The 22,653-nt window shown below is 44.3% G+C and overlaps 1 long non-coding RNA gene across 1 annotated transcript in view; it reads left to right on the top strand.

Moving 5' to 3' along the window:
* LOC105817922 overlaps positions 1-17,366 on the top strand; it is a 70,171-nt gene extending 52,805 nt beyond the window's left edge. Inside the window, exons 2-3 of the long non-coding RNA XR_001137864.1 lie at positions 14,982-15,100; positions 16,712-17,366. This is a non-coding gene — a long non-coding RNA (uncharacterized LOC105817922). The remainder of the gene's footprint in view (positions 1-14,981; positions 15,101-16,711) is intronic.
* The last annotated feature ends 5,287 nt before the right edge of the window (positions 17,367-22,653 follow it).

Raw genomic sequence — 22,653 nt, 5'->3', positions numbered from 1 at the left:
ACAAACTGCAGGAGTACATAAACACTAAAAATGCCCTTAAAATTCTTACCACCTAGTAATAGCTACATTTTGGAGTATATTCTTCTAATATGTTTTTTGAGTATAATATGTTTTTAACTAAACATGTTTATACAGAATTAACTTACCCTTCCTCCTTAACACCTCCTAGCTTTTACTAAGCAGATAAGATCCCACCCACTTGCCTAGAGTACATTTTTAAAAAGAAGCCAAGAAACCCAAACATCTAATGGGAGAGTTGAAAGTGAGGCGACAGGCACTCCTAGCTTTTGTGATGGTGCTGCCTCGTCCCTCTATGTTCCTTTGAAGCTGCCCTACCTGTCCCCATCCACCTGAGGAAGGCCCAAGGCCGTGTTCTGCTCTTTTCTTCGGGGAAAAGAGCTTGTGGGAAGTCACCAGCTATCTCTGGGCTGTCACTCCCTGTTCAGCCCCAAGAATGAAGTCTTATTTGTTCTTACATTTTCATACGTCATGCATCCAGTTTATTTTTGTTTTTTGTTTTTTTTTTTTGCATTCCAATTGCCTTCTTCTGTTTGAAATCTCATGCTCTAACTCCTAATGATGATGATGATGAAGACAGTTGTATAGATAACACTCGGTGGGCTCTTTTCTGTATTATTTCACTTAATCATTACAGTCCTATGAATGAGGCATGCTTGCTACCCTGTTTTACAAATAGAGAACCTGGGGGTTCAGGGAGACTAAGTGACTTGTTCAACATCATACAACAGTAAGTGGCAGAGTCCAAATTTGAACCCAGTTCCATCTGACTCCAAAGCCAGACCATATTGCGTGCCCCTAGGCCCTCCGTTTAAATAATCTACCTTGTCTTTTTCTTTCCTTCATTTCTATTCTACCCTACATAAGGTTGCTCATCATTTTTCCAACAACTCTTCCTTATACCTGCCACTTCTGCTCAGAAACCTTCGGTGGATCCCATTTCACATAGGAAGGTCAGCTTTGATCTGCTCTTCACTGCTCCCCTCAATAACCATTTTGAAATTCTCCCTGCCTCCCCATGCCTGCCTCTCCAGTTCCTACCTGTCAAGGATTGATTCATTTAGGACCTGTCTTCCCTGACTGCTGGAGTTCTCACTGACATTCCTTCTCGAAGCTCCTAATGCTTACCTTTGGCATGTTTTATTGGCCCACTTATATTCCTTACTTATATTTGGGACTTAGTCCATCCTGCTGGAGTCATAACCCTTTAACCACCAGCCCAGTAGTAGGACACGTTCATTGTTGGTGCTGCCCGGCCCCAGCTGGTAACTGTAAATGTCAGTGAGCTGCACAAACTCTTCTCAGGCCTTTCTTAGCCTTTTCTTCTCCTGAATTCATTTCTTCTGCTCCTTCAAGAAGCTGGCACCATTCAACAGAAGGGAATGACCCCTTCGTCTAAAACGGATGCAGCAACATTTGCCTCTTGCCTCATTTTCAATTCTTCCATTATGTGTTTGGGGTTTTTTGGTTTCTTTTTTTAAGTGCATTCTAGGCAAGAGGGTGAACCCCTATCTGCTTAGCTATATTATAAAGTTTGCTCTCTGCTTAATGTCGATCAGATGCTAGGCCTTTAAGGCCAGAATCCTGTATTTCTTACTTCTTCTGCTATGTCAGCCCACCAGGAATGGGAGTAGAATAGGTATGTGTGGGCAACATCTATGGTGAGGAGTTCCGTTGCAGACAACCTCCAGCCCTGCTTAGCTAGGAGGAGGTAGACGGTTAAAGGCAGGTCCTTTAGGAAGGCTGATGGGGAGGACTCCCAGTTGGTCACATAGATGGAAAGGAAGGTACACATTTTCTGGGTTTAGGTATCAAAAGGGCTACAGACCACTTTATCATAGGTGAGAGATGGAGCCCTCAACCAGCACATTTGGAATATTCTTCTCCTTTCTTAAATGCATTGGTCTCATGTCCCTTGCCAGTAACCTCCTTAAGGTGCAGGGTCTATCTTTGTATTCCCCACTCTCAGCTTAGTCCTAAAATAATGCCAGGAATATGGATCAAGCTTGGTTTGAATAGACTGATAATTTACTTGATAGCTAGATTCTCATCCTGTTTAAAAGCTCTAACTCAGAAATCACTTCCTTCTAGCAAAGTGCTTCTTGAGCCTTAGGGAGCATCAGATCACCTGTAAGCATTTTTAAAGCACAGATTGCTGGGGCCCACCCCCAGAGTTTTTGATTAGGTAGGCCCAGGGTGCATTTCTGAGAAGTTCCCAGGTGATGTTGACTGTTGCTGCCTTCTGGTGTGGGGACCACATGTTGAGAGCCACTGTTCTAAAGGACTTTCTTGCTGGAGTCACCCCACCCCTGACCCCCCCAGGCTCCTTCCCTTCACAGTGCTTAGCACCTTGGGGTACAGTGTGTCCTGGGTATGTTCTTATGTTGTCTGGAAATCTTCTCTCACTTCATGTAGTATTGTTTGCCCCCTAAAACAACGAGTTCTTTTAGGACAGAAATTTTGTATACTGCTTCTGCGATTATTCCTGCTTCCTCTCTCCAGCCTCAGAATGCTTCTGAGGGGTGCAGGAGGCTGCAATGTGGCCTGCAGGAGCACCAGGCTGCATTTCAGCCCTGGCACATACTAACTGAGTATCCCTGAGAGCTTCAGTGTCCTCATTTGGAAAATGGGTTAATTATACTAACTTTATCATGATCTCCAGAATGTAATGCTCGTTAAAATATGGTACAGAGCAATGCATATAACACAGTCCCATTATATTTTTTGTTGTTGTTAGTATTTTTTTTTTTAAGAGACAGGGTGTTGCTCTGTCACCCAAGCTAGAGTGCAGTAGTGCAGCTGTAGCTCACTACAACCTCAAACTCCTAGGCTCAAGCAATCCTCGTGCCTCAGCCTCCCGAGTAGCTGGGACTACAGGGGCATACCACCACACCTGACTAATTTGTCTTATTTTTTTTTTGGAGAGACAGGATCTCGCTATGTTGCCCAGGCTGATCTTTAACTCCTGGCCTCAAGTGATCCTCCTGCCATGACCTCTCAAAGTTTCAGGATTACAGGTGTGAGCCACCACACCCAGCCTCATTTGTATTTTTAGAGACAGATATATACATCATTGTGTCTGTATATGCATGGCATGTCTTCAGAAGGGAACATAAGAAACTGTGATTGCCTAGAGTACAAGGAGAGCTAGTTTTTATTGTATACCCTTTCTTGACTGTTTATAATTTTTACTATATGCACGTATCCTTTTAAAATTTGAAAAATAATTTATGAAATAATAGTAATTTCTTTTTCGGGGATGTTGTGAAGAGTAAATAAGTTTCCATAGAGCCCTTAACACAGAAAAGCACTATAAATGTTCCCTTTTGTTTTCCTTATCAAATGGTTGTTGAATTCATTCATTTATTCATTCATTTATGGATAAACACATGAAACATCTGGCTCAAGCCAGCCATGCAGCTATTAATATAAGCAAATCTTTTCTCAGCCAGTCTTGCTACAGTAAGTAGAGAGTAAAACTTGTTTATAAATGTCATTCTCAATGTTGACTGTAAACACACACCCAGCATAGCACAGAAGACACTGGGTCCTGCACCTCCATGGTTCCCCATCGGAGGACCACTCCCCATGGGCCCACCTTCACCAGCTGAAAACCTGTTTGGGGCACAGTATGAAAGTACCTGGCACCATGGAACTTGGAATCTGGGTGCCACACAAGTGGCCATCCCGTGCTGGAGGTGAAAGTTCACAGTACCAGCAACTGGTCCTAATCAAGTACACGTGAACACCCAGGCTTCTCAGAACTGTGCAGGGAACTAGGCAGGTGGGATCCAGGGGCTCAGAACAGTCAGTATTTTGCAGAATACCTGTGGAAGGAGCAGCAAGGTGTATACTGCTCCTAAGAAAGCAAACTCTGGGCACACAAACACCCCAGGGTAAGAGGTTCATGCTGGGTTGATGCGTTGGTTGCTACATCGCGTGTCTTAATCTAACCCAGTATTTATTGAGGCCTCATTGTCTGCCTTGGTCAATATAAGAGAGACGGTGGCATGGGGGTAACTCACCTGCCTGCTTAGGGCACGGCTTTGAAGTCAGAGAGATCTAGGGGTTAAAATCCTGTTTCTACCACTTCACAGCTGTATGATCTCTGGCAAATTATGTGCTTTGGTCTCAATAGGTATGATAAATCCCACTTCTTAGGGTTGCAGAGAATATTAAAGGAACTAAAATCTGTATAGAGTACTTGACACAGTAGCTGGCACATAGCAATGAATAAATGTAGTTGCTATATTATTATGGAGTTAACAGATTAGTGGGAAGGCAATATTTATACGCACAGAGTCAGTTACAAAACAAAAGACATTAAATGTCGTACAATTAACCACTGAAGTAAATGGCGTTACAGTCCTTTTTGAGAGCTCCATGATAGCTATAAATCCTCTCCTGGGGGTTGGGAGGTCACACCCAGGCACACACACCGAATGTTGAATGCCGTGGTAGGGCATTAGTGCCCAACTCTGCCTGCCTGCCCTTTTCATGCGTGGGCCATCCCCTCAGGAGTCCTCGAACCCTGAGCTATAAGCACAGAGCAGGAATTCATATAGGGAATTTGTTACTGTAAGCAAAAATAGTTAGGGAGACCTTCCTTGGAAGAGGTAAATATGTGAACTAAGCTCTAAAAGGAATTTAAATAGGCCAGGAGAAGCAGGAGACAACTTGAATGGAGGCTCACAGGCGGGACTTGTAAACACAACTCCACCGGTCCAGGGAATGGGGTGACACTTCCCTGACACTCCAGTAGTAAAGCAATTGAGGCTCTGGGCCGGGCCTCTGGAATCAGCCTGCCTGGACTCAAATCCCAGCCAAACAGCTGGCTAGCTGTTTGACATTAGGCACATACTTAATTTCTCTGTGCCTCAGTTTCTTCATTTGTAAAATGGGCATGAAAATAGAACCTATCTCACAGCGTCCTTGTGAAGATTCAGTAGGTATTGACAATGAGTGACATATAGCCCAGTGCCTGGCATGTTGTAAGTTCTGTGTAAAAATCAACTTCTTTATGATTTGAATTTTTATTATGGTGGCAGAAACATGAGAGAGGATCTTGAGTACAAAGCAAAACCCTTTGGACTTTCCCTGGGGGGGTCCTGGGAAAGCAGAGAGGAGTAAGCTCAAAGTGGCACTATATCTGATGACAGGTCCAGCACAGATCAGGCTGGAGAAAGATCAGGGGCAAGAGTGCCCTTACAAGGCTGATGCAGTAGCACTGACCTGAGGGACAGGGCACCAAGACGCCGGTAAAATAGAAGCAGGAGAATAGGGAAAATAAAAATGTGGGGTTTGTCGAAGTAGGATTCAAGAGGATTTGGGAAGAGCGAGAGTGTAAAGTTACTCTGTCCAATAAAGCAGCCACTGTTATGTCTAAATTGATATGTGCTGTAAGTGTAAAGTACCTGTTGGGTTTCAAAGATTTAGTACAAAAAAATATAAACTACCTCAATTTTTTACAACGATTACATGTCAGCTTTGTTCTTATTGGGCTAAAAAAATATTTAAAATTAATTTCACCTTTTTTTTCTTGTAGCTACTAAAAAAGTTTAAGTCATATATGCGGCTTACATTTCTGTTGACACTGAGGCAAAAGGGTGCTTCAGCGACCGGGACAACGGTGATGTCTGTCCTCAAGAAAGGACATGGGAAAGGTCGGGGGCAGACAGTGCTGCTTGAACTGTGGACCATTCAAGTGTAAATGTAAATAGTCTGTCATTTAGACATTGGGATTCAGGTGAAGGGTCAGGGCTACATGGGAAGCGTGTTGGTCATAGCCAAGGTCATAGGGTGGGGAGAGCATCACCTACCTTTGCTGAGGACCAGCGTGTGCAGGCGAGTGCTGAGTAATTAACATGTGTTCTCTCAATTCATTCTGGTAACAGCCCTTTGAAGTAGGTGCTATTATTATCCCTTCCCTTTTACAGATGAGGGAACTGAGGCTCAGAGAAGTAAAGCAACGTGGGGTAGTAAGTGATGAGCCAGGATTTGAATTTATCTGATGGTAAAAGCCCTTGTTCACTCTGTACACCAGTGTTCCAGGACTCAGCCCCTGAGAATACCCAGTCAGAAGAAGGAGCAAGAGCTGTAACAAAGGAATATCCTTGGGCAGGCAAGAACAGGATGGTCTAGCATCTCTGAAGCCAGGGAGAAGGCACTTTCCAGAAAAAAGTGGCTGTTAAGAGAACAAATTTAGACTTTGTAGCAAAGAGGTATATTAAATGGTAAGAGCAGTTTCAAACAGAAGGCTTAATCCTATAGGTTAAGATCATTAAAAGGAGGTGGAATTTTTCAGGGTTTGTTCAGAGCTTTGAAAAGTTAAGCATAGAAAGGAAGAGGCATTCTTTTAAATTGACATGTTTTTAATTCCCGGGCAGAAATAAACATGGCAGGATCGAGAGGCAGAGACTCTGATCATCACTGTCACTATCGATGTTTCTCAAAAGGACCCATATCAGAAACACCTAGGAAGCTTTTAAATACAGATTCTTCAGCCCCACCCCAGACCTACTGAATCCGATTTTTTTTAAGCAAGTGTCACAGGTGTTCTGGACACACAGGGAAGTTGGTAACTGGCTGCCCAGGCTCTGCAGCTCACTCTCCTCTGGGTTTATCGCCCAGGATTGGCTCATTCTCTGGCTCCCTGCCGGCTTCCCTAGGGCACAGGAGGACGATGGGCTCATCTGTGTTTTTAGCAGTAGCCTTATCTAGAATCTGGGACAGTCCTTCTTTCAAATAAGAGCAACCAATTGTCCTTCTCTTAGCTCTTCTGGTAAGGCCACTTAGCTTCACACTTCCTGATGACATTGCTGTGGGGACACCTGTCTGAATGAGGGACAGCCCCTAAATGGAGGCCAGGGTCGCTTTCTGTTCAGTGCTTCTGGCTGACACTAGCCCTCCTTTCCCCCAGCCGTTGCCTTGTGTTCTTGCTGTTCAGAGGCAGGCAGTACAGGGCGGTGAGTAAGACCAGGATCTTGAGAGTCAGGTAGCCCTGAGTTCCAGCTCCACCTTGTAAACCCATGTGATCTTAGGCAAGAATTTTTTAAACTCCTATGCTTCATCTGTAAAATAAATGATGAAAAGGATTCATCTCTTAGAGTCGTTAAGAGGATTAAATGCAATGATGCATGAAATTTACTTACCTGACACAGACTAAGTACTCAGCAAATGATGTTAGTTGTCAAAATTAATCGTTATAGCTTATTATCTTTATTATTATTCAGGGACGTGTACCCTGGATGGCAGGTAAAAATCAACTAATGAAAGACACCAGATAAGGACCTCGGAAAGGATGTCCAGATCTCAAAGCATGCTATTTTTACAGAATGAGCTCCGTTTAGGTCTAGAGAGAGAGCTGTTCTCATTCTCATTCATTATGCTGATTCTGAGCTTAGAAGAGCTCTAGACACTATCTCTTCCCCCTCCCAAACCGCATTTCCCACACTCAGCCCTACCTCATCTATCCCTCATTTTCCTCCCTGGAAGCCAGCATTATGTTTTGCCCTTTGCTCTCAGAACTGCAGGAGCAGGGCAGCACATGCAGCTGGCACAGGTTCAATCACCCTGGTCTCATGGCCTGCAGCTTTGGCTGGGGAGAAGGAGAAAGAATCTTGTGTCTTACTCTTCCCTCCTTTCAAGTCTTAGGGTTTGGGATGTTCCGCAATGATGGCATGGTAATAATCGAAATCATAGCTAATACTTGTAAGTTATTTACAGTTTACAAAACAAGAGATTAACAATCAGTTGGGGTTCAGTTACAGCAAATAGAAAACGCTCTTGGCAATTTTAGCAGAATGGGCTTTAACACAGAGAAGGCTTGCATAAGCATTGGAAGGGCTGGAGGAGCAGGCTCTCGATGGAGCAACTCCCAGACATCATCACGGAACTGGCCACAGGGACCCCGCAGAGCGTGGAGAGTTGGGAGGCTGCTGCAGGCATATCGCGTCTCAGGACCATGCTGCTAGTGACTGGACACTGGGATGCCCCCACTTCCACAAAGAGTAACTTGCCACCACCCTGCTTGTCAGCAGAAATAAGCCAAGCAGCAAGAAACTGGCCTTCTCACCTCCACCTGTCAAATCTTTCCTAAATGCATTGAATTGGCAGAGCCTGCGTCACCTGGGGCCCTGGCAGGAGGAGACCCTGGGTGTGTTGGTTTGCTAAGAGTGCCATAACAAATAACCGCAGGCTAGGGGGCTTAAGCAACAGAAATTTACTTTCTCACATTTCTGGAAGCTAGAAGTCTGAGATCAAAGCGTTGGCAGGGTTGGTTTCTTCCCAGGCACCTCTCTGACTTACAGACAGCTGTCTTCTCCCTGTGTCTTCACGTGGTCTTCCCTCGGTACACATCTATGTCCAAATTTCCTCCTCTTATAAGGACCCCATATTAGATTAGGGCTCACCCTAATGACCTCATTTTAACTAAATTACCTGCTTAAAGACCCTATCTCCAAATACAGTCACCATCTGAGTTACTGGGGGTTAGAACTTCAACTTAAGACTTTTGAGGGACATGATTCAATTGGTAACATAACACTAGAAGATGCAGTTTTCTGCTTTTCAGTGAGGGAGAACGGTGGCCTGGAGCCAATCCACTAGGGCCTGCAAAGTGCTTGGTGCACCCCACACGGTCCAGGATGAGAGGCTGCAGGGACCAAACACTCAAAAAGTATCCATTATATTTATTACATTTATGCTCATTTTATCTGATGCTCTTAACAGTCCTTTGAGATAGCAAAGTATTATTTTCCCCATTTTTCCCATGAGAAAACTGAGGCTTGAATAGGTTATAAGTCTTGCCCAGGGCCTTAGATGTAGGAAGTGGCAGGGCAGGAGTGAGCCAATCCCCTGGCTAACCCTCGAATGTGTCCCTGGAACTAAATATCCAAGGCATAGTGTAAAGGTGGCATCACAAGTTCAAACAGAGGGCCCGGCACATGCATCGGCAAATGTTAAAGGGGCATCCGCTACTCAGATCCAACCAAGTTTTGTAGGATTTTCTAATTTTTCCAGAAATCTTCCTTTTAAAGTAAAATCCCCTTTTCCAAATGTTGGCAATCAACTTGCTAAAACACTCACACAATTGAGTTAACACTGTGTGGGGCCCAACAAAACACATCTATAATCTGGATTTCATCTACATGCTCTGATACACATAGTAAGTGTTCATGAGAATAGAAAAATTATTCTTAAGAGTCTGATTCTGTACTCTCAGCATTCCAAGACCATGTTAGAAAGCTGCTGCTACCTGGTCATGTTACCTTGAAATTCTTCTGTTGCTGCCTCAATCTTTCTCTCGTTTCTACAGAATACATGTTTTTCATCCTGTTAATGAGCCTAGCATGTTAGGGGCCCAGCATTTAGTAAACATTTGTGTGTGCAGGGTGCATTGCTGAGAGGTGCTCCTGTTTCTCCTCCCGACAGCCCTGTGAGATAGGTATTGTTGTGCCCCTTTTACAGAAGGGGGACAGACAAAGAGCTAGAGTAAGACATTCAAAGTCAAAGGCAAGATCAGGGCTAAGTAGAAGCCTGTGGCTTTTTGTTGTTGTTGTTGTTTGCTCTTTTATTGCAGCCACAAGGAGTGTGTTTGCTCATGAAAGTTGGCTTCACTCCAACGATTCAATTATTGGCCAGGCCATGATGACTTGTGACTCAGACCCTGGGGCTTCCTGGTGCCTTACTCCCAGAGTGTGCTGTGTGCTCTGTGACATTCATTCCATCTCCTCCCTCCTCTTCCTGCTTCAGGCCCCTCTCCACAAAAATTAAAATGCTGGTATTTCCCTAAAGGGACATCTTGTTCCCGGGAATTTTTAGGAACCTGAGAATTCTGATGAACCACAGCATTAAAACCAATGCAAAGTGTTTGAATAGCTAAACACTGCATGTGTGTATTCAAATCTGTTACCCATATATAAAAATGAAAGCATGGCTGCAGAAGTGATAGCCAGAGTTTTATCAGACAGGCAGTCTGCACAGGCCTGCATAGGCCTTGGCCCTTCTGGGCGGGATAGAATAGTGGTGGCTCAGGACCTCCAGATGCTGACATCAGCCTTTGCCTAGGAGGGGCCAAAGAGAACATTCTTGCTTAGCTTGCGTGCTTTTGAGGGGAGGCCTGCCCTCCAGGCACTGTATAGACAAACTGGAGCCTTCTGCATCAGAAAGGACTGTTGCACAAATGGGAAACAACCAGCAAGCCCCCAACTCCAGGTCATGGTGTGTCGAAGTCACTCCTGATTAAGAACCACATTGTGGAGTGTTCAGCGATGCCCTGAGTATTTGTGAATCAAATCAATTGGAATTGTGTCCTTTCCTTGGTGCAGCAGGAAGGGTAGCTTCTGGAGTGAAGAGGCTTATGAGCTGGTCCGAGGCTTAGGAGCTGGGTTAACTTGAAGCAAAGTTTTCTAACTTGAATTGCCTCATCTGGAGAACAAGGATGGAATAGTGACACACCTTTCAGGACTGTAGTGAGGCTTCATGGAATAATGCATATGAAAGCAACGTGTGCCCTCTCAGGTTCCATACAAATATCAGGTGTTGTTTGCCTTAGAAGCTATTCTTGGTGTAAGAATAAAGCAAGCTTTTTATCCACCTAGTAGCACAAACAAACAGCCAGCCAGACATCCTCGCCATTGGGGGAAGACCAAAGAAAACCCCTCAAAGGCACAGAGATGTTTGAAGATACTGGTTTCCCCAGCCTCTGTTTTGTTCGGCCCAGTCCAGCTGTCGAGGAGGTGCAGAGCAGCTGCAAGCAGGAAGGAAGTCCTTGGCTAGACCTCCAGCTGCTGTGAACACCTCCACAGCCCAAGAATGACACAGCGGTGGCCCTCCTTGCACAGTCATGTGGCCGCTCCGAAGACCAGCTCCTTGAAGAGGCTCCTGAACTTGAAACAATATAATACTGATCTGATTTCTCCATAGGAAGAATGTTATAATCAGAGATTACATTCTTTTCCAGTGGCCCAATGTACAGCTTTTTCTAGGAATGACCAAAGGCGTTCAGGAGATACCACCCTAAAATATGATGCTTTGGTTTGCCGATTACTTTGCACTGAGGGCATCTGGGGAACAGCCGATGCAGGCCAGAGGCCTTCTCTGAGCTCCCCTTATCTGCCTAAAGAGAATCCTCCAGAAGGAACTCAGTTGTCATGAATCCCCTCCCTGGGAATCTTATCAACCAGGGAAGATTAACTGAGATCACAGGAGGGGAGACTGGAGGTGACACCATGCCCAGACAGACTGTCACCTCCTCTGCTGAGAGCTGATCCGAGACAGCCTTTATCACCTGAGAGACTTTATGTGGTTACAAGACAACCTTTATTCACCAAATATTTCCTCCCCTAACCCTCCCAGAACTTGTGTCTCTGCCACCCCCCAGAAGCCCCGGGTCCTTTCTGTAGCTCAGGATGCTAATAGACTCCAATCAGTTGATCTTTCTTTGAGTCTCATATTTTGTGGGACTCCCCCGAGTACATACATAACTAAATATGGTTTTTCTCCTGTTAATCTGTCTATGTCCACTTTAATTTGTATCCCAGCCAAAGAACCTAGGAAGTGTAGAGGGAAGCCATTCTTCATTCCTCTATAACCACAAATACCCCATCTAGTTGACTTCCCAAAAATATTCCTATACAATATTCAGTAGAAAGTTGTTTATGTTTAATAAATCTTTGAAGCTATAAATATTAACCATCTCCTAAACTTTAATTTTCTTGGGGGAGAGGGTTATCCATATTTGTACCAGCAGAGGGGAAGGGACTTTCAGAAGAGCGATTGTATTTGGCTGGGGAGCCCGGGAAGGGTGGCAGAGTGGGAGGAGGGGCTGGGCTACCCCTGCACAGAAGAGGAAAGTATCTAATGACTTATTTAACGTTGTCTCTGTGAGGGCAGGAGCTGTTATCTGTCCTACCAACTTATTCTTAACACACTGTACCTAGTTTCAGTAGTGCTCAATTAAAAAATGTTGCTTGGACTTTTGTAGAGCCTGGGCCCCGCAAGACTCCCCCCTGGAAGGGAGCAGGCAGCTGTGTGCGTGAGGAGGGAGAAGGCCCTCTGTGCAGGGGCAGATCAGAACACAAATACCAGAAGGGGGGGACTGCAGGAAGCTGAGCTGAATTGTGAACGGCTGGCTGTTTTTACTCCTGACTATAGTACAGTCAGGAAGTAAGAAAGTCCTCTAAGTACTAAATGCCAAGTGGCTGGCCAATTTTAGAGGGGCCTGCCCAAGCATTTTATAAATAGAGCCTGACCGTGGACTGCTTGCTTGTGGCCACGCTGCAGGGTGGGAGCAAAGACTGATCCAGTCCTGATATGGGTGAACTGTTCTACAGTTACAGGAAAACTTGCTCAGGCCTCAGAAACTTTATGCCCTGAAGGTTAAGAAGAAGGAGGGAATGCATGGCATTATTCTCGCGCAAAGAGAACATTTAGAAAGTCCTTAGGGTGCTGCCTGGAAACCACAGACCACTCAGAAAGGGTGTCATGTTCACATCCTGGAGGCTGGGGGCCTCAGAGCCAGTGCCAGCTGGAAGGGGAGCCCAGTTTAATGTGTTGCAGGGAACAAAATGTATAACCAGCTTGCTGTGAATCAGGGCGCTGCACACAGTGCAGGGTGAGGTTGTCCACTGCCTCGGCCGCATCTCAGACGCTTTGTTAGCAAGCACTGGCCTGGGAGCACAGAAAGGGGCTGGGCTGGGCCGGGCAGGGCCGCTGGGTGTGAGCAAAATCAAAGAGACCCTAGACCTGTCCTTTGGGTGGGGCAGGACGACTGAGGAATCTGAGGAAGCGGTAGCTAGTTCCAGAGTGTGTTGAAACGAGGTCACCCAACGCCTAGGACAAGGCAAGGCCACCCTGCCCTGTCACACTCTTTATCCTCCCAGTTTCCTGTACTGCTAGAGCTTCCTTATTCCTAAGGAAATTCTCCGTCGGCCATCGCCAGACCTTCTGTTCTGCCCTGACACTAGTGTAGCAGAATGGCTTAGGGACCCTCCTAAAAGGGCAGATGCACATAGCCCCACCCGGGCCCAGCCAAAACCCTGGAGCTCATTGACCAGGGGGAGGGAGATGGCTGGAACAGTGAGGTAAACAGGGAATTCCGATTGATTGTGCTGTGGGGGACCCCGGGATAAAACCACAGCAGCTGCAGTTTATGGAGTGCCTTGGTCCCATGCTGAACACTAGATGTGCATCAGCGCATTGAATCCCCCAGCCACATAAAAACCCCTCTGAGGAGAGTAATAGTATCCTTATATTACAAATGAGAAAACTTGGGCTCATAGAAGTAAAGTAACCTGCCTGGTTTCATCCAGCTGGTAAGTGGCACAGGCAGAGTCCAAACCCAGGAATGTGAAGCTTGCTGATTAGGCCGATTTCAAAGGTCTGCACAGAGTTAAAAGCGGTTTTATTTGTACATTTGACCCAAAGCTTCCTCTGACCTCAGAGGCTACAAGCCTCAGCCAAGTCCTTGAACTCGACCTTTGGGAACGTTCTAAGTCTAGTGGAACTCAGTACGGGCACCACGGTGCCCTCGTGCTGGATACCATGGAGCCTGTGGGTGGCTAGTGTTTTTTGCAGGCTTCTCTGGTCTAAGCCTTCGTGGCAGAATTGCTTTGTGCAGCTGCGGCTCCAAAAGGTTGAGTCAGCCTGGGTCTGCTGCTGGCGCCACAGTGCCCGAAGACTTTGCTGAGCCCTTGCATAGCGCCAGGGAGGCACACCTTCTGTCCACCTGCTCCCATGAGTCATAAAAGTGCCACACTGCTGCCAGGCCTGCCAGCCCTGTGCTTTCCTCCAGTCATCACCATGCCAAGAGTGAACTTAGCCATATATGTCAGGGCACCAGGCAGCGCTTTTCCCCCAGGCCTGGCTTCCTCTTGAGATGTGCCATGGACAAACAGACAGGCTGAAGCATGAGGGCCAGGATGTCTCCGCTGCTTTAACCAGGTGGCCGGGGAGAGGGCAGCAGGGCAGCCTGGAGTCCAAGGGCTCAGGCCAGAGAGGAGAGTCAACACATGGTGGGGTGGGTAACAGGATTAGCAGGTGCCTGGGCCACCAGGATGAGCCCAGGGAGCAGTCAAAGGAGGGAATGATAAAGTTTTATGAATTATTTCAGGCTTTAGGCTATTTTTGTATCCCATTCGATATTTACTGTGGGTGTGTCTTATCATGGAGAGTCTCAGCTGAAAGCTTCCCACTTTTTTGTGAATAAAGAACTTCTTATCTGCCTAACTAACATTCCCAAAATGATTGCACATCACGATAGCACCTAAAAATGCACCCTTTGCTCCCTTCTCTTTTTTTGGGATGCCATGCCATCTCATATTCTCTCTTTCTCTCTCTCTCTGTCTCTTTCTCTCTCTCTCTCTTTCTCTCTCTCTCTCTCCCCGTCCTCTAAGAAGGATAAAGTAAACTTTTTTACTTTTATATCTTACAAAAAATGCACTCTTTGTGCAGAGTTCTCTAGAGGAGCTCTCTCTCCCCGTATTCTATTGCCAGGACTTACGTCAGCCTCATAGTTGGGTAAGAGAGCCCAAAAGAAATAAACTCAAACCTTCTAATAAAGTAGGTAGCAGTGATACTAACTGACCTGTAATGTGGCCTCTGGTGGCAAATGCTCACTTTGGCCAGAAGCTCCCTAACCAGTGCAAATGTTTATGTGTATTTGTTTCCTTGTAGAAAATAAGAGAAAAGGCTACTATTATGCTATATGTTGGGGTCCATTGATTAAACTTACAGTGCTGGGTTTCTGCAAACCAAGGATTTGTGTAGGGGCTCAGATGTATGACAAGCTTCCACACCAAGGCCACCACTAGAGTTGTTGAGGGGCATTTTAGTAACTGCCTCCAAGAGGCCATCAGGACTGGGAAAATGTGGCCATTTCTCTTAACTAGCACAAATTATTATGAATGCTTACATAGCTTAAAGACGACTGTTCTTCGCCTTTTAAAAAAAGTACTTCTCAGATTTCAGGTAAAAACAGTTATTGAAGATGTCCAGCAAAACAGCAAGCACCAACAACATAGCCCAGGCAAGGAGAACCGTGCAGCAGTTAAGATTAGAAGCCTCCATTGAAAGAATAAAGGTAAGAGACCTTGATTGGATTAGATGTGCTTTCTCTTGGGTTCCCCTGCTCTTCTAAGGCTGGGCCACAGGTCAGAGAACATAATGCCATTCAATTCGCCTTGTTTCCAGGATTTTGCTAGAGCAGGCGGAGAGCCTCAGAATCTTTACTTTCATTTCCTACCTAGCACAGGCCTCATTTCAAGTGAGCTGAGGAGCCAGAGTGTCTGAATGACCCTCTCTGTAAAACTCTGGACAGGAAATCCTGAGGACCCACCTTCCTTGAGTGAACATAGCCAAGCCTGGTGATCCTTGTGTTCTGTGTTGGGACAGGGTTCCAGGTAGACTTTATAAACACCTCATCATCCTTCTGGAATTAGAAGGGTGAGAGTTCTAGATCGGTGCAGCTGACGTAGCTTTATATAACAAGTCCACAGTCCAGATCTCCTTTTAAGGAAGTTGAAGCTTTTTAAATGTGTGTGGCCCTCAATGACCACTGTCTGCACCCATGGTTAAGCAATCCCAGCTTTGGTTGCGATCTCATAGAGAAACTGGAGTGCATTTCTTAGGTCACCTGACTTTGAAGTCGTTTCCCCCAAATCCCAAGAGAGGACCAGCAGTAAGTACCCTGGAATGTTGTGACTCATGCTGCTTCCCAGAAACTGAAGCCGTCACCTGATAAATTCCTCTGGGCCTGGAGATAGTCACCTGTCTTCCGAGCAGGAGGCCTCCTGTGCTGTGCTTGACCGGGCTCCCCGTGCTTCTTGCCTTAGGGCACCAATCGGATGATTCTTCAGGGTCTCCCTGCCAGGCTTCTGAAACACGGCATGGTATTTTCCATTTTTAACTCATGCTGGAATAAGGTGCATGCTGGTTTTGTCACTTTTTATTTTCCCAAGCCCAGTCTCTGACAGTCAATCTTGACGCTCCACAACTTGGCTCCAAGCTCATAATTCAGTTCAGAGACTCTGTTCTGCATTCCCATCTATTTTTTCTTGGATAGAAACTGAGATACAACCTTCCCTTGATTCACATACGCTGTTTCTCCCCTGCCACCCCCTCCCCCCCAACTTTTTATTTTGAGGAATTTCAAACCCACAGAAGAATTATAACAACAGACATTTACATACACTTTACCAAGATTTATCAGTGGCGATACTCGGCCCCATTTGTTTGCTTACTGTCCCCTCTCCTTCCTCTCCCTCTTTCTGTCTGTGCACACACATACACACATTATTTTTTCTTTAAACCTCTTGAAAGTTATTTGCAGTTTAGGATTATCTAGTAATAATACCTCACACGCAGTGTATTTTTGAGGAATTCAGGCCACTTATTTGGAGGAGCGCCCTCACCTTGGAGGTGATCGCTTGCTGGCTAGATCCCAGTTGAATGTTTTGGCAGGAATGCCAGCCAGCCAGCTCCTGGGGTGTCCTCAGTACTCACATTGCTCCATTTTAAAGGTGGTGTTTCCCTTTTTACCTGGCAAGGAATCTGAGAGCGATGCTCTGAGACTCTGATTGTCCTGTCCACATCAGTCCTCCACTCAATCGCCCAGCATTCAAATACACTCCGAAAGTTTGTAAACAAAGTATTTTCTTTCTTGTTTGTTTGCTTTTGTTTGTCTCCATGTCAGGTTTCAAAAGCATCAGCGGACCTCATGTCCTACTGTGAGGAACATGCCAGGAGTGACCCTTTGCTGATAGGGATACCAACTTCAGAAAACCCTTTCAAGGATAAAAAAACTTGCATCATCTTATAGTGGAATAGTGAAATAGTTCCTCGCCTCTCCACAAAGCAATGATGAGCAGCTCCTTGAAGAGATTTACCTTCAGCTTATTTGGTAACCACTGCTAATAACTAAAATGCTCTTAGCTTGGAATAATGGACTCTGAAGTCTTTATTTTCCAAGTTGCTCTTTCTCTAAAATACCCTATACAGAATAACAGTCTTGTTTTCCATGTGGTAACTATGGTGTTATATTGGGTTACTGTTTAAGGAAAGTTGTTCTGGGCCTTTTTAAAAACACAATTAAATACTTTTGATACACAGTTGATTCAGTTGTGTCAAAACCTAAATTGCCTAAGCACCCGCTAAATCAAAATGCCAAGAATAACTCAAATCCTGAAACCTTTGTATCATAACATGTTCTTAGTAAGATTGTGCCAACCTGTATAGTATACAAGGGGGAGAGGTGTTTTGTGTATATATATATATGTCTTTGCGTATACACATATCAAAGCTATTTTCTTATGGAAACTTCCCTCTCGCTATACCATCAGTTTCTCAGTTCCAGAAGTTATATCTTTATCGTGAACTGTGAATAGATAGAATAAAAAAGTCTTTCATAGTTATTGTACAAAAAGTCAAGAACATCCCGAAGATTGTATTCATTATAATCAAGTAATGTGGTCATATCTCGTCTCTTGAAATCTTTCTGGACTTCTTAGGCTGTGATAAACTGTGCCAATTAAAAATTTTAAACTGAACTAAAAGCCCTTTGATAATATGCGGTATTAATTCACAAGGAGCCTTGTGGGCTTCAGTGGTCCTGAGTCTAAAAATGGGGAGGAGACCCTGGGGAGGACCCATGCAGCTGTGCTCCCAGGGCTCATGTTCTCCACTGGATTAGGGATAGACACCTCTGACATTTCCGCCCTGATGATTGGAATGAGACGAAGTGAACTTGAGCCCAGCCGAGAGAGGAGCAGGAATGTGTGGAAACCAGCTGCTCTTCTTGGCGCAGCTTTGTGGTTGAGCACTCACTCTTCTTCTCTCTGCCTTCCCTGGGTCTTTTGGGTCCTTCCAGAGCATCTGTCTGCAGAGGTAATGTTCTCCTCCCCAGCCCCAGGTGGGTGGAGCACAGTGGGAAAGAAACATACAGAAACTGTAAATGTATCAAGACACTCACAGTCTTTTCAAGTGTCTGCAGTTTCATCCCTGCCTTGTCCACAGACTGAGAGGAGCGTAGGCCACCCAAGAGAGGCTTGGATTCAGTGGCACACTACTTAGGGCCCAAGGGTTTCTGACAGCTGGGTATCGGGCTCCTTGATTTTCCCCTGGGAATGAGTACATTCCGCACATCCTTGGAATTTCCAGTGGGGATCCCAAAAGAAGGAATCTCCTATGGCCAAGAGGGTATCTTGACTTTATCAAAGAGGAAGAGAGGGTCCTATTTTAAATGCTTATTTAGGGGCTCAAGCCATATACAAGGACTGTGATATTTTAATTCATCTTCAGTTCATTAAAAGTAACTAATAATGATGCATTAAAAACTTACTCTCAAAGAGGACTCAACCCAAGAAAGAATTATTTACAACAGCTTTCCCGAATTTTATACAATCTGCCCTGCAACCCAAGCCCCTTTTAAAATCTAATATCTAGGCTTTGCATGTTATGCTCCTTGAGGGTGAACAAATGCAGTACTATTTTTAAACTTCTCACATGTATTCAGTGTTTCTCCAAGTATCCTATCTACTCAGCATTGGGAATTGCCCTCACTTTTCCAAGACCACGTGAAAGTCTCGGCACTGCCCTTGACCTTGTGTCATCTGCTGCTCAGTTCTGCGATATGCCCAGGTCTCAAATACATTATAGGTACCTGTTTTAGGAAAGATTAAGGTTTTACCTTTCAAAGGGTGAAATTTGATATGTACACTAAAAAGCCAATTTTACATTTAATGCTTCACTTAATAAAACATTCTTTTTTTATAAGTATATTTTTCTACTGATAGCTTCAGAACAGTAGTCTTATTTTCACTCTGATTTTTAAGCATGTTTCTTTAAATATTTATAATGCAGCTTATTACAAAATATTTTCATGAAATTTTTTTTATTATATCATTATGTACACATTATTGGTAGCAAGCATAGTTTATTCTTTAGTACTAAAGTATGCTCTTTAACCTAACAGTAAACAAATACGTTTTGCTATATATTTGTTACTATGCTTATAGTGGTAAGAAGTAGACTTGAGGTCCTAGGAGATTTTATTTTATTTTCCCTGGTCAGATATAATAAAAGTTATGAATATAAATGCTGTGTAACTTCCTCACTAGGTGTAGGGCATGTTCGTGAAAAAATGGAATCAAAAATCCTTTGATGTTGGACCGAAGAGAGGAAAAATTGTAATTAAATATCGATTTACTTATAATTAGACATCTATGTGAGAAAATATAATATATGTATACATATATATGATATGCAGAAGTCACTTTTATTTATCAGGCTTTATTCTAGTTATGAAGCACAGTTTTAACTGTCTACCACAGTTGGTTTACGATAATGATAAATGCCCAGTGTGTGTTATTTTTTCCAACTACCACTATAATGACATACTTACTCACATGTATACATACAATGTCTTGGCTTCATTTTCATGGAACTATTTAAATATGTTCAATATACTTTGCCTTTAATGCTGTTTCTGTTAACGGTGATCTCTTTCTTTTTTTCATTCTTATATTTTTGTTCATCATAAATCATCAGTCCAGTTGAGGCCTCAGGACCATGGCAGGATTTCATGACTACAAGTATTTTAGAGGAACACATTTTTTAATAGGAAAATATTTTATATACCAGGTGGTTCACAAACTATGGGTTGTAGCTAAATACTTTTTTTTCCTAAAACAAAACAAAAAAAAGGTTTTTAAAGTACTTACCTTATTAAAATGAAAAGTGCCAAACGTACCTTTTAAAGGAAAGACCTGTTTTGCTTTCTCCCTGTTTGGACTATTTTTATACTTTAATCTCTTAAACTATCAGGAAAAAAAACCGAAACTTTATAGCAATGATTTAGTAATTTTGAGGCATAGGTTAGCTTACATAGTAGAGGATGTGCCAAATTTTCTCGTCAAATGCCACCTTCTCAACCAATTTATAACTAAGATAGTGTCATCTGACTGATTACTCTGAATTTTGATTTAAGATATATATAGGCCCAAGAAATGAATTACATGTGCAGTATGTGTTACTTTACATGCCAGTCATTTATCAATGAAATAAATATAATGCCAGACTATATTATGGGTTGTATTGATTTCTTTTATGCTAGACCTGTTAATAGGAAAAAAATACATCAAATCAAATAGAATAATACATCAAATCAAATAGAATTGTGTGTATATATATATAGAGAGAGAGAGGGTGCATGCACTTACCTGAAGTCAATGGCTTGGATTTTAGTGCTGTATCATTTTTCTAGTCAATTCTGTGTCGTGTGACTTTGGACAAGGCACTTCATCTCTTTGGGCCTCCATTTCTCCATTTGTAAAACAAGGAGCTGGAAGTAGACAATGGCTGAGATCCCTTCCTGCTCCCACATGCTTCGGTCCAGTGACCCTAGCCCTCTGCTGGTCCTGCCAACGTGTTGGTGCTATAAGCTGCTTCAGATATAAAATTGGTTTGTCTATAACGTATGCTCATTTAATAGCTTATAAAAGGCCTTTTTGGTATACAGTACTTTTTTTCCTAGTTTTATGGACTTGGTTCCTGTAATAATGTCTTGTTTTTAGCCATGTAACTATAAACATATTCTCTTGATGTCTCAGTAAATTTGCATTTGATATATCATTGATGAGATTTTGTTATTTGTTAACATTCTTGGCTACTCATCTGTCCAGCATCTTATTAACCTTAACACTGTGATCGTTTGGATATCTGTCCTATGGAAAGAAAAAAGTATTCACTTCACAGCTAGCATGTTCACAGATTTGAAAGAAGTTCCATTAAAAGCACTATTGCTTTCTTTACTGGATCAGTGCCTCATTGTATCGTCTGCCTGTGTTTTGCTCAGTAACTTAATAAAAGGCCGTTTCTCTTCCTTTTTCCCTTCATTCATTCAGTTAACATTTTCTGAGCACCTGCCAGGAGGAAGGTGCTGTGAGTTAGGCTCTGGTGACACTCAAATGAATAAGACACACACCGACCCGTGAGAAGCTCACAGTCCCAGAGCAAGGAGGGTGGGGATGACAGGTATATAAACTAATCATTACAGTATCCTGCGACAAGCGCCATAACTCAGGTGAACACAGAGTGCTGTGGGAGCCTGGAGGAAGAAGGGAGTAGCTCCACATCAGTGAAGCCCTGTGAGAAGGCTTCCAAGGGAGGCGACGTTTAAGCTGAGTCTGACGATGAAGAAGAAACACAGTGCGCATTGGAATGAAGTCTTGGGGGATGAGAGGAGGAGAAAAGTGGCCTCGAAGCTAGTGTGCGGAAGGTCTCCCCCATACTACTCGCCCGTCCTGTAAGCAACGAGGAGGCTGCAGAAGCAGTTAAGGAGTGACATACCGATTGCCGACCTGTGGAGGACTGTTTCCCATGCTGAGACCCAGCTGTGACCATGGAAACAGATAACAAGTGGAAAGATCATTAGACTCCTGGTGACTCACATTCACTGTGTGTTTGCAGAAGGGACCCTGACTCCTCTGCCCCTCCCCCCGGGGCTGGGATTCCCACAGAGACTAGGTGAGGGCAGCCCATGAGCACCAGCTTGTGAACCGGGCAGGCTACAGAGATGGCCCCACATCTGAGAACCAATGTTCACGCACTCACAAAGGGTGGGAGCAAAAGATAGTCACTCAGCCCTTTCTAGTAGAGAACTGAAGAATTTAGATACTTTGGTTATGAAAAATAGGCCACAACTGATGCAAGCACTTCACCAGTTCTGACCAAGTACGGAAGTCATTGTGACTCAGTGGAGGATAGCTGTATTGGGATAGCGGATGGGATTGGGTAGGGGAGACTTTTTCAAAGGTGGCAGGAGTGAGGATCATGAAGCTGAGAGGGGTGGAATGTGTAAGTAAACGATGCATGTGATACATACACTGCCTTAATGTTATGAACAAGAAACTCAATCCTAGCACTCTGGGAAGCTGAGGCAGAAGTATCGCTTGAGGCTAGGAGTTCCAGACCAGCCTGCGCAAGAGTGAGACCCCGTCTCTACAAAAAAATAGAAAAATTAGCCAAGGTGTTGTGGCACACATCTGTAGTCCCAGCTACTCAGGAGGCTGAGACAGGAGAATCACTTAAGCCCAAGAATTTGAGGTTGCTGTGAGCTATATGCACTCTAGCCTGGGCGACGGAATGAGACTCTGTCTTAAAAAAAAAGTTTTAAAGAAAAGAGAAAGAAAGAAAAGAAAGCTGGAGCCTGCAGGGAGTGGTGGGAGCTTGGTGTGGAGACACATGTCACCTGGCCTTTCAGCTCTTCTGGATGTGGGCCATGATCAGTTTTTCTTGGCAGGAGGGTCAGTGACACATAAACACATGGGTATTCAAGCCAAGCCTTTTCATTTGGGGCTCTATAAGCCTTATATAGGGCCGGGTAGACAGTCTTGCAGACGTATCCCTCACTCCTATGCCCAGGTTTACAATCTTTCCCAGCACAGCTCTGATCACATTTGTAGAACCTGGTCCCATCGTCACTCTGGCCATCTTTGCACAGCTTGGTGTGGCCAGTGCCTTTGGCTTGTTTTCAGATCATGGCCCTTCTTGCTACTCTACCCCTTCGCCACTGTGAGTGACAAATAACTTTTGCCTTCACATGAGCCCCCTGGCCCCAATTACTATCTCCTTATCTGA

Source organism: Propithecus coquereli, unplaced genomic scaffold, assembly GCF_000956105.1.
Source record: "Propithecus coquereli isolate 6110/MARCELLA unplaced genomic scaffold, Pcoq_1.0 Scaffold427, whole genome shotgun sequence".
NCBI lineage: Eukaryota > Metazoa > Chordata > Mammalia > Primates > Indriidae > Propithecus > Propithecus coquereli.
The sequence above is the reverse complement of the archived record's forward strand: the minus strand, read 5'-3'. Positions and strand labels throughout refer to the sequence as shown.